Here is a 10,523-nt window from a genome sequence, read left to right on the forward strand (position 1 = left end):
ATGGTGGAGCTACACTGTGACCAGAGTACACTCATGGTGCACACACTCTAAAGCCCTTCTGTCATGTCTCTATATCCTCTACACTCTCACAAAGAATCTTTGGCTGGGTTCTTTGAGCTCAGTGTAAATGTGACACCCCCCATATGACTGGTGTCACATTTAAATGCATTTACCTGATGTGTATACATGTGCAATCTGCACAATGGTTGGTGTAGAGCTGACATGCAGACTCTGCATGTATATGATGCAGTGTGTGTGGTAAATGTGTGGATCATCCGGATTCTACATAAATAAATGTCCGGATGCAGCCACAGGAGGGCAGGCACAGAGTAGACTTTCTAATATATGAAGGCGAGGATGTCTTCTTCTTGAGATACAAGAAGTGCACTGAATAATTCATAATATAATGCAGCCTTAACAGAAGTCTGCATGGTTAGAGAACTACACCATAACACAGGCTATATATGTGCTTGGCTAACACAGAAATGTGTAGGCACAGTGAAGAACTCCTGACATAAGTTAGAATTTCATTTGAATAGATGAATGAAATCACAGACAGAATAGCAACAAGACTCTGTATTGCAAAAGCATAGGGGAAAGCAGCACCACCAGTAAGGGTGAAGTAAAGTAAAGTTGTACCGTTGAGTCAGTGTCGACTCCTGGCGACCACAGAGCCCTGTGGTTTTCTTTGGTAGAATTCAGGAGGGGTTTACCATTGCCATCTCCCGCGCAGTATGAGATTATGCCTTTCAGCATCTTCCTATATCACTGCTGCCCGATATAGGTGCTTCCCCGTAGTCTGGGAAACATACCAGCAGGGATTCAAACCGGCAACCTCTTGCTCCCTAGGCAAGTTACTTCCACGCTGTAAGGGTAGTCTGGTTATAATATATTTGGAACATAATATTTCATTTCTAATTATTTCACTGCTATTTCTGCTTAAACTTCCAAACATTCCAGTGATGAGGATCCAATAAATACATGTGTTTCTAAGCTGATATTGTCTGCTAAATACTAGAATTCGAAAGTACATCCAAATGAATTGTTCCTGATGAGATTGTTGAACTGGATGTTGAACTTGATATTTTATATAATTACAATAAAACAGGAGTAGGCAACCTTTGGTACTCCCTTAATCCTCAGGCACAATAAATATGGCCATAAGCCCCTGCAATAAAATTTGAACTAATAAGAAATCACAGATGATGGAAATAAAAGCTGGCAGTTTTACAGAGACGTGATACCCACCAGACGTACTCTGAAAGCAGGAACAAGCAAACCAACAATCATTTAACACGCTGATACACAATGGCGCAGAAATCTATCACAAACTTGAATGCATTCAGATGGAGTGCTGCAGCAACCCTGCTAAAGCAGCTTGGGGAAAGTGGGATACGGTCCCTGTTACTGAAACAGCTTGTCTTGGGGCTGCAAATATAGAGGGCTGCAAAATCCCTCTATGTGATTTGGAGTTGCAGGCTTGCAACCTCCATCTTGGATACCTGAGCTCAGGGGATTGTGAACTCTTATAGTGCCCATATTTGGCAAAATATGCAATTTGGTCGCTTGGCACAAGCAAACATGGGGCAACACTGCCCAAGGTCAGAAGAACAAATGACTGAATGAAAGGTGGAAGACCCTCATGGTTTCTCCTGCAAAAAGGGAGGAAGTTAGCAGGCAGACTCAGGTCAAAGAGAGCTTCACAATACCTAACTCCCTTTGCAATGGAATTAGTTTCACGACTCACTTTCACAACTGCCCAGATAAGCATGTCACACCCCCAGTCTCCTATCATAAAGCTAATGAGCTGGCAAGGACTCAAAAGTAGGATAGTTAACAGAAAAGTAAACCTCTCTTCCCACCCCCCTCAGGAAGAGACATCCCAGTTTTGATAAGGCTTTTGAGTCTACTCATCCAGTACTCTGCACACACCTCTCAACTAGCCATTATACTTTTTGTTTCTTAAAGATCACACCTACTTGATCGGTTCATGTAAACATTAACTTCTTTGTTATGCACAAGTTTCAGACCCTGCAGTCAGGGTGCTTGACTTGTATTGCCTCAGGATATGTTTCTGAGTACAAATACCCCTGGCCAAGCCACATGGCCTCGGGATCAGAATTGGGATCAGAACCCACATAGATCTTTGCCCTGCTGGTTCTCAAGGGTTCAAGTGGTAGCTTTTTGTTCCACACCCTTTTTTCTTCCCGTTTTTCTGCTGCCTTCCTCCTGCAAGGAAATCCAACCTGAAAGTGTATCCAACACACCAACAGACTGGGACGAGTAATACTAACTGCCTAACTCCCTTTAAATCTCCTCTGCCGCTTCTCTCTCTTCTTTAAGCCTACATCTTGGTCCTTTCTCAAGTAAGGCTTTAAAGCTGATTTAATTGACAATTCAGACTTTAAGCTAAAAAGCCTGCCTCTACATGAGACTCTAGTTAATATTGTTAGTTAGGGTGTTATTGCTTCCTTATCCTGCCTAATCAATCTTTTTCTCTTCTTGTACCCCAGTTATCCCTAAATAAATCTGATTGTACCATATTTCTGTCTTCTCTTCATTTTCCAAACCAAAACTTTGCAGAAATTTATTCTGTAACAAACTGTTCCACATAGTCACACTGATCCCCCCCATGTTAGCCCAAAAGCCCAATTGGAATGTTTAGGCAGCAATCTGGAACAGTTTCATTAATATGCCCTTCGACTGAACATACGTGCACACCCTCAAATGGGCAAGGATGAGCATGAGTTCCTGACTGCATCTTCTGTAGAACTGCCTGCTGCTTGTTATATGCATTGCACTTCACTCAAGTCCTTCCTCTGTTTAGCCAGTGGGTGCCACTAACAGTGTTCTTCATTGTTCCAGTGTTGAACCCACCAACCCTAAATGTGGCTCCCTGACTAATTTTTTATTGGGCCTGTGTGAAGATTTGGCCAAAGCTAGATACTCTGCAGAGTCCCCCTGGCACCATGTGCAGACATCCATATGACCACACTAAGCCGTGCTGCATTTTGCCCAGTGCTGGTGGGGCTCGTTTAATGGAAACAGAGCCCCCTTGAACCCCTGCACCATCTTTGAAGGCATGCACAGAGTGCTGGGAAGTGTAGCCCTAACCAGCACTTTCCCCACAGAGTTTTTAAGAAAGGGCTCAATTTCTCTTCCAGTCCCTTCCAGCACTGAGAAAAGTGCAGTACTGTGTGGAGGTCAGCACCATGGTGAATGGCTCTCACCTTGATGGCTTTTTTTTTTTTTTTTTTTTTTGCCGGAGTGGCCCCTGCTTGAAAAATAGTGAAGCTCATTAGTTTAACGATTGCACTGTTGGCTGTTGGGAGTTGTAGATGGGAGTGTAACTGTTAGCACTGCAGCAGGGTTGTGGGGGACCAGCTGAGTCATTCTGCCATCTGCATGCCAGGGCTTGCTACATCCCTTGAGGGATAATGCCCTGACTTGATTGCTTCCTGAGCAGTTACTCTTGGACCCCTGTGAGCGTGTTTTCAGGAAGTGAGCTTCCCACCCACCCCCCAGGAGGAGGAGGGGGTGGAGATTGCCAACCCAAGAGAACTCAGACCGTGTGACTTGCTAGTTGCCACATTGGTCAGAAATATATTACAGTTACAACCTTGTCTCTCCAAAATGGCCTAGGAAACTCAAATAATACTTAGCATTTTAGATAAATGGGAGTGCTGTTTTCATACCTCATGTGCACATGGCCCCATGTGAGAGAAGATAGAGGTGTTTTTTTAAAAATACTTATGCAGTAGGGAAATGACGTGACTAGTTAGACAGAGGTTGCCGGTTCGAATCCCCGCTGGCATATATCCCAGACTATGGGAAACACCTATATTGGGCAGCAGCGATATAGGAAGATGCTGAAAGGCATAATCTCATACTGTGTGGGAGATGGCAATGGTAAACCCCTCCTCAGGGGCGTAGCCACCATTGGGCAACTGGGTTCAAAGAACCCGGGCCGCCACCCCTCAAGGGCTACACCTCGTGGCCTCGACATCCCCCCTCCCGTGTCTGACGTCAGACGCAGTGGGAGGGCTGGCTTAGCTCCTCAGTGGAGCCGCACAGCCCCTTTCAGGAGTTAAATGGCCATCGCTGCATTCGCAGCATGGTCAGAAGCGTATCTTCCCTGCCTTAAAGACAGGGAAGTGCCGCTCCTGGCAGTGCTGTGAATGCAGCGCTGGCCTGAATCTAACTCCCAAATGGTGCTGCGCGGCCCCATTCGGGAACCAGACCACGCCCCCCACATCTGATGTCAGACGTGGGGGTGTGGCTAACCCCTGCATCTGATGTCAGATGTAGGGGGTGGGGCAGGTGGGGCTGTGGCGGCAGCTGGACATGGGCTGCCGTTGGTCTGGCTCCGCTACTGCCCCTCCTGTATTCTACCAAAGACAACCAAAGAGAACCACAGGGCTCTGCGGTCACCTTGAGTTGACACTGACTTTCCAGCACACTTTACTGTTACTTTAGTAAGTCCCACTGAAACCAGGAGCTTTCCAGATGTGAGTAAAATGCAGGTTTTAAAAAGCTTCTGTTCAAGAGTCTAATGGCGTCTCACTCACAGTCCAGACTCTTTTGCAGAAAAATGTAGGCTCCCTCAAAATGTGATTTGACTGTGTGGCCACATGCAGAACATGGAGTTTCCAGGATTTTTACAGCACCACTTGCTGGCCAGTAGAAATGGCCATTATTTTAAAATTGTGAAAAGAGAAAGATTTGCAGGTGTTGGCCAGCAGGTGGAGCTGTAGAAATCCTACAATCTCTGTGCTCCATGTGTAGCGACACAGGCAAATTTTGGGGCAAGGGAGCAGAAGAGCCTACAGCTTTCTATGAAAGAGCCTGGACTGTGAGTGAGATGCCATTGGAAACTTGTGCAGAAGCTTGAAAAAGCCCACTGTTTGCCCATGTCTGGAAAGGTTCCTGGTGTACCATATGGCTGCACCACTTCAGTCTGCAGGTAGCAAATCAGAACTCCCTGGAAGTAAAAAATGAACAGCAAGGAGCAGACCAGTCACTAGCTCAGGCACGGAGGGAGGCCTGGGCTCAGCTGAGAGGCCCCGTTTGGGAGCTAAACCACGGCCCCCTTGTCTGATGTCATAAACTTCTTTGTGCACAAGATAGAGGTGAAATTGTTATCTTTTCTTGGATCTTCTAAGTTTCTGCAGGGTTCCAGAATGATTTACAGGGACATCTCAATAAAGACCTGTGGCGAACCTGTCCAAAATTTCCACACTAAGGCTGCAATCCTATGCATGCTTTCTTGGCATAGGAACCTAGGAAGCTTCCTTATACTGAGTCAGACCATTGGTCCATTTGGCTCAGTATTGTCTACTCAGATGGGCAGCAGCTTTTCCACGGTTGCAGGCAAGAGCTTCTCTCAGCCATATCTTGGAGATGCTGCCAGGGAGAGAACTTGGAACCATCTGCATGCTCTTCCCAGTGTGGCTCCATCATCTAAGGGGAATATCTTACAGTACTCATGCCTGTAGTCTCCCATTCAAATGCAAACAGGGCGGACCCAGCTTAGTAAAGGAGACAGTTCATACTTGCTACCACAAGACCAGCTCTCCTCCTTAACATCGGAAGCTGCTTTATACTGAGTCAGAGACCATGAGTCCCTCTAGCTCAGTATTGTCTACACAGACTAGCAGTGGCTTCTTCACGGTTACAGGCAGGAGTCTTTCTCAGTCCTCTCTAAAGATGACAGGGACAGATGAAAGCAGCGGCCCCATACCCTAAGGGAAATATCTTACAGGGCTTACATGTAGTCTCCCCTTCAAATGCAAACCGGGGCAGGCCTTGCTAAGCAAAGGGGACAATTCATGCTTGCTGCCACAAGACATTGGACTTTGTGGGAGTTACTTAGGGGAGACTCTAGTTTATTTACCCTAATGAAGCTTGCTTGACATTTTCAAACTTATTCAGACAATAAGCCAGTTTCCTCTTAGAAAATACGGAGGCTATTCTCATGATCGGCTAAAATCGGGCTAGGGGAGCCTAGCCCGATTTTAGCAGAACGTGGGAACCACCGGGCTCGCCAGCGAGCCCGGTTGCCTCAAAGCAGATAACCTGCTTGCGAAGCCCTCCCCTTAGCCCAGGTGAGCGGAGCGAGTGCTCAGCTAACTAGGGTTCCCAGGTCGTGTGTGGCCGTGCCGTGGCTAAGCCCGCTCTCCCCGCAAACCCGCTCTGGGCGAGTCTCACCGATCGTGAGACTCGCCTCACTGTCTTTTTGGTTTAGGCCAAACGTTTCAGTTTGCTTTCCAGGCTGGTTTGTTCTTCCTGACCAAGATAGTGTGGCAAGAAAAACTGGTGAGACAGCTCAGTACCAAGCCAGCTAAAATCTGCAGGGGTGTGTGTGTGTGACCCTGCACCCCTACTGAACACCATAGTCTCACCCAGCCCAGTTCCTGAACAGGAAGGAAGCGAGGGGGTTCGCTTAAGCTCAGGGGTAGGTAGGGAATCTCCCACCTACCTGGCTGCACTGGCTTCTGCTGTTTGTTCTGGGGGCACAGGAATGAGTGAATGAGGCTTCTTTAAACTACGGAAGTCTTTTAAAACAATTAAAAGTTTTGTACTGACACTATGTTTTGTACTGACTGTTTTGTACTGACACTATGCTGTAAAGTTCCAGTCTGGTGGATGGGGGAGTGTAAAATGTTTTTGGGGAAGCATCTGCTATCCCTTGCTACCCACTAGGAGTCATCCCTGGACTTACTTCTGAGAAATGGGCAAGTTTTGGAGTGTAAAACTTAATAGGAAGTTTGACTGGAAGCAGGTAGCAAGGTGAAAGTGGAGAGTATTTTTAAATCCCCTCGATTTATGGTGTTATCTCTTTCTCTTTTAACAAAGTCTGAATAGGAAGCTGTGTTCTTGCTGATTAAGCTCTAACACGATTCCAAGAGAGATAGGAAACCCAGCACCGGTTTCATCTTGCACAGGGTCTGCAGAACCTGGGTGCAGACGTCCTAGTATCTGAGACAGAAGTGAGCAGTTTCTCACCACTTCCTCTTCCTCCTCCTCCGCATTTGCTCTCTCTCAACCATCCTGTTAATTTCACTTCCTGTTATTGATAATTACACTCAAAACACAAAGGAAGGTCAAGGTCTGAAAAAGTCCATATTGTGATCACTCAATATTTTATTTCCCTTTTGATGCAAATATGCTGTTGATTCCTATATCAATCTCATCACCTGCATTTTAGTCTATCGGCCAGGGGTCTAAAAATAGGTTGATCGGTACATTTTGAGTGATAAACCGGATAACGTTTTTTTGATTGCTTATGACCCTAGTGGAATTATTAGACATTATGGCCTTTGATAATGAGTAGATTTCACTCTCTCTCTCTCTCTCTCTCTCTCTCTCACACACACACACACACAACCCAGTTTATTGTGCAAAAATAGCTTTAAAATGCGTAATAAGCAACAGTGATCATATGGTGGCCAAACAACTTTACTAATCCAACATTTTCTATCTGAAGTAACAGACTGACAGCTAAAATTGAAAAAGTAACATTTCCCATGGTAGTGTTTATTATTTTATTAGTATTTTGAAAGCATTTGTCTACAGAAAACACACAAAAATCACAACAATTCTGTAGAAATTTTTAAGGAGCTACAGAGTTTTCAAATAAAGTTCTTTTAGCTAACCATAAAAGTCATGTTCGTCATCTGCCTGTTTTAAAGTCATCCTCGTCTTCGTCAGCTTGGTTGTCTCATTCCTGCATTGGCTTATTGCCATGCAAATCATTCTTTATAAAAATACATGTGAGCCCAGCACAAGACTGATTGCATCTGCAGGACAACAGTTCAAGAGAACTGAATCAGGAGCTAGTTTCCTAGCCATTTACCGAATAGTAAGTTCCTCTTACTGCAATTTCATCCATAGCGGTCTGGACTAGGAATTTCTGGAAACTGGATCTGGCAGTCTCTCCCCCACCCCCCTTTGTTAAATTAGCATGGTGAATGTGCTGTTGCGGGGGGGGCGGGTTCCACAACAGGGTGGCTGTTGATGTCATTCTACTACACTAGGGTAGGCAACCTTAGGTCTCCAGCAGTTGTTGAACTGTTGTTGTTGTGGCTGAGGACGATGGGAGTTGTAGTTCAACAGCTGGAGAGCCAAAGTTGCCTACCCCTGTAGTACACCTTTTTTGCACACAAGTTTCTGTAGCGTAACTCATTTATGTCTGTTGCTGGTACTCAAAAGATCCAGGGACCAGGCCCACAGCTTTCTTTTGATAATTAAACTCAATCATACCCGACCAAGAATAATTATATAGATTTTTTTATCGCTCTAATATTATAATAGAGCACCTATAAAGGTAGAAGCAGCAGAGAGCTAGGTGAGGCTAGGAGCTCTCTCCCATGAGCTGTGCAGGTGCCTTTACAGCTGCACTTCCTTTCTGGAAAAGATCAGGGAGGAGGGAGGTGACTGAGTTGATTCAGGGGTCTGAGCAATTCATTGGGGGTAAATGCCCGATGAGCCACCCACTAGCGATGCCCCTGGCTCTAACAAATTCATTCATATACAAAAAGTCATGGGTATTGTAAATTAAAGCTCCTGCCTTAACTTCCGTACAGTGTATCAGTAAAGGTGTTCTATTGCCTTGTGTGTCACGGTTGCATACAACGAGACAGACATAAACCCCCTTCAGCTCACTAAGAAAATTAATAGGGCTGAATAGATTGTTCTAGTCCATTCAATATGAACACTCAAAAACCACAATTAACTTTTGCCACTGCTCTCTTTCTCCCCCCCACCTTCCCAACAGATACACACATTTTCCAATTACAACTTCTATGATTCCCCAACAGGAAATGACATTGTGCATCATTTGCAGCTAGGGAGAGGCCTTCCAGGGCATCTTTTGTCTGGGAAGGAGCTCTCTGCTACTTGTTATTCCCCTCTGCCTCGCCTTCCTCCAAAGTAAGGCTTTTTTTTTTTTAAACCTGAGGAAGACAGGGGGCTAGCAGGTAAGAGAACAGTGGCAGAGGTAGCGGGCCAGCAAACCCCATTTCAAGTTCAGCCCAGCTCACACAGCTGGGTTTGACTCACAAATGGAGCAGGTGTTTAAAGTGCAGGGGAAATTCACATGACGAGCTTGACGTCTCACACCATCCTACTTAGACATCAAGCAGCACCTCCAGCTCTGAAGCCTCAGGCCTCCTCTTCCTGCTGTTTGGTGCATTGCCTTCAGCTGGATGTGTAGCAAGCAGCACATCTAGGCCCATAGCCTCCACTCCAGCAGGAAGTGGGGGGAACTCCCCTTTACACCGTGTGGCAGGTTTGCTTTGGGACTGCCCTGAAATAATACAGTGGGAAGTGGGAAAGCTTAATTCCCTCTCCCCATGGTGTAGCAGATTGGCACTGAGACTGCCCCCAAGCCTCAGCAGCAGTACAGGATGGAAGACACTAAATCCACTCCCTGCACTCTTGCGTGTCAGCTAGAGCTGGGTGTGCAGAAAACAATACACCTAGCCCTGAAGTCTCACATACAGCAGAGAATGGGGAAGTTTCAACCTCTCCTTCCCATGGCAGAGTTGGCTTTGGAACAAACTCCTTCTTTGTTGTACTGGGACAGCCCCCTCATATCAAGCTGCCCCCTTCCACCTCTGTCCCTCTCCATCTCCTCCTAGTAGGCTAGTGGTACAGTTGTCAACTCTTTATTCTCCTGTGCTGCCTTCATTATCCACAAATGACCTGTGCTGCATAACTACCAACCCTTCATTCAGAACTGACCAAAAAGATATCTATATAACCTCCTACTTAAAACTATGCAACTGATTTTCAGCAAAGAAAAGAAAAGACTACCCCAACAGAACACTTACTTTTATTTTTAAAGCAATTGAAATTATTTTTAAAGTAATTTGAACCTCCAAGGGATAACTGCTGGCATGTTACCAGTAAAAAGTCCTTGGAAACAAGACCCATGGTCATGGCTTTTAAGTTGTTGTAACCCATTCATTTGCATTATGCTTTTTACATTGGACAACTCGGATGCCTCACTAAGTAGGTACTCAGTACTAAATTTCATACTGATGGGACAATTCTATACAAGTATACAGAACAGAATTTTCATGCAATGGTAAAACATTCAAATTCCACTCCACTTTAATTATAGAGATGTGCCAAATCTTTTTAATAAAGCAGAAGAGAGCCAAATTTAAATAATATATTCTGATAAAGTGTGCTACTTTCGTTTAATTCATAGACAGGTTTGAAACGTTTATAGCCATTTGTGCAAATATCCTTAAACCTACCAGAAACCAGACAGCTCTCTTCTGTAGCTAGCTCAGACTGTTGCCCTGTTTTCTGGTGATGAATATTTTTTTCTTTCCTTGAATGAGAGAGAAGAAATGTTGGCATGAATAGCAATGTATGCTTTAGGAAAGGAAGCCCTGGCTCTTTCCAGCTGATTTATGGATGTATTACCGTATATTGAAACATTATCCAGAGAATGCTTTAATCTGATGATCCCAATTACCAACCAGAGGAGGGCCAACTGCAGTGGACACAAA

Source organism: Hemicordylus capensis, chromosome 4, assembly GCF_027244095.1.
Source record: "Hemicordylus capensis ecotype Gifberg chromosome 4, rHemCap1.1.pri, whole genome shotgun sequence".
NCBI lineage: Eukaryota > Metazoa > Chordata > Lepidosauria > Squamata > Cordylidae > Hemicordylus > Hemicordylus capensis.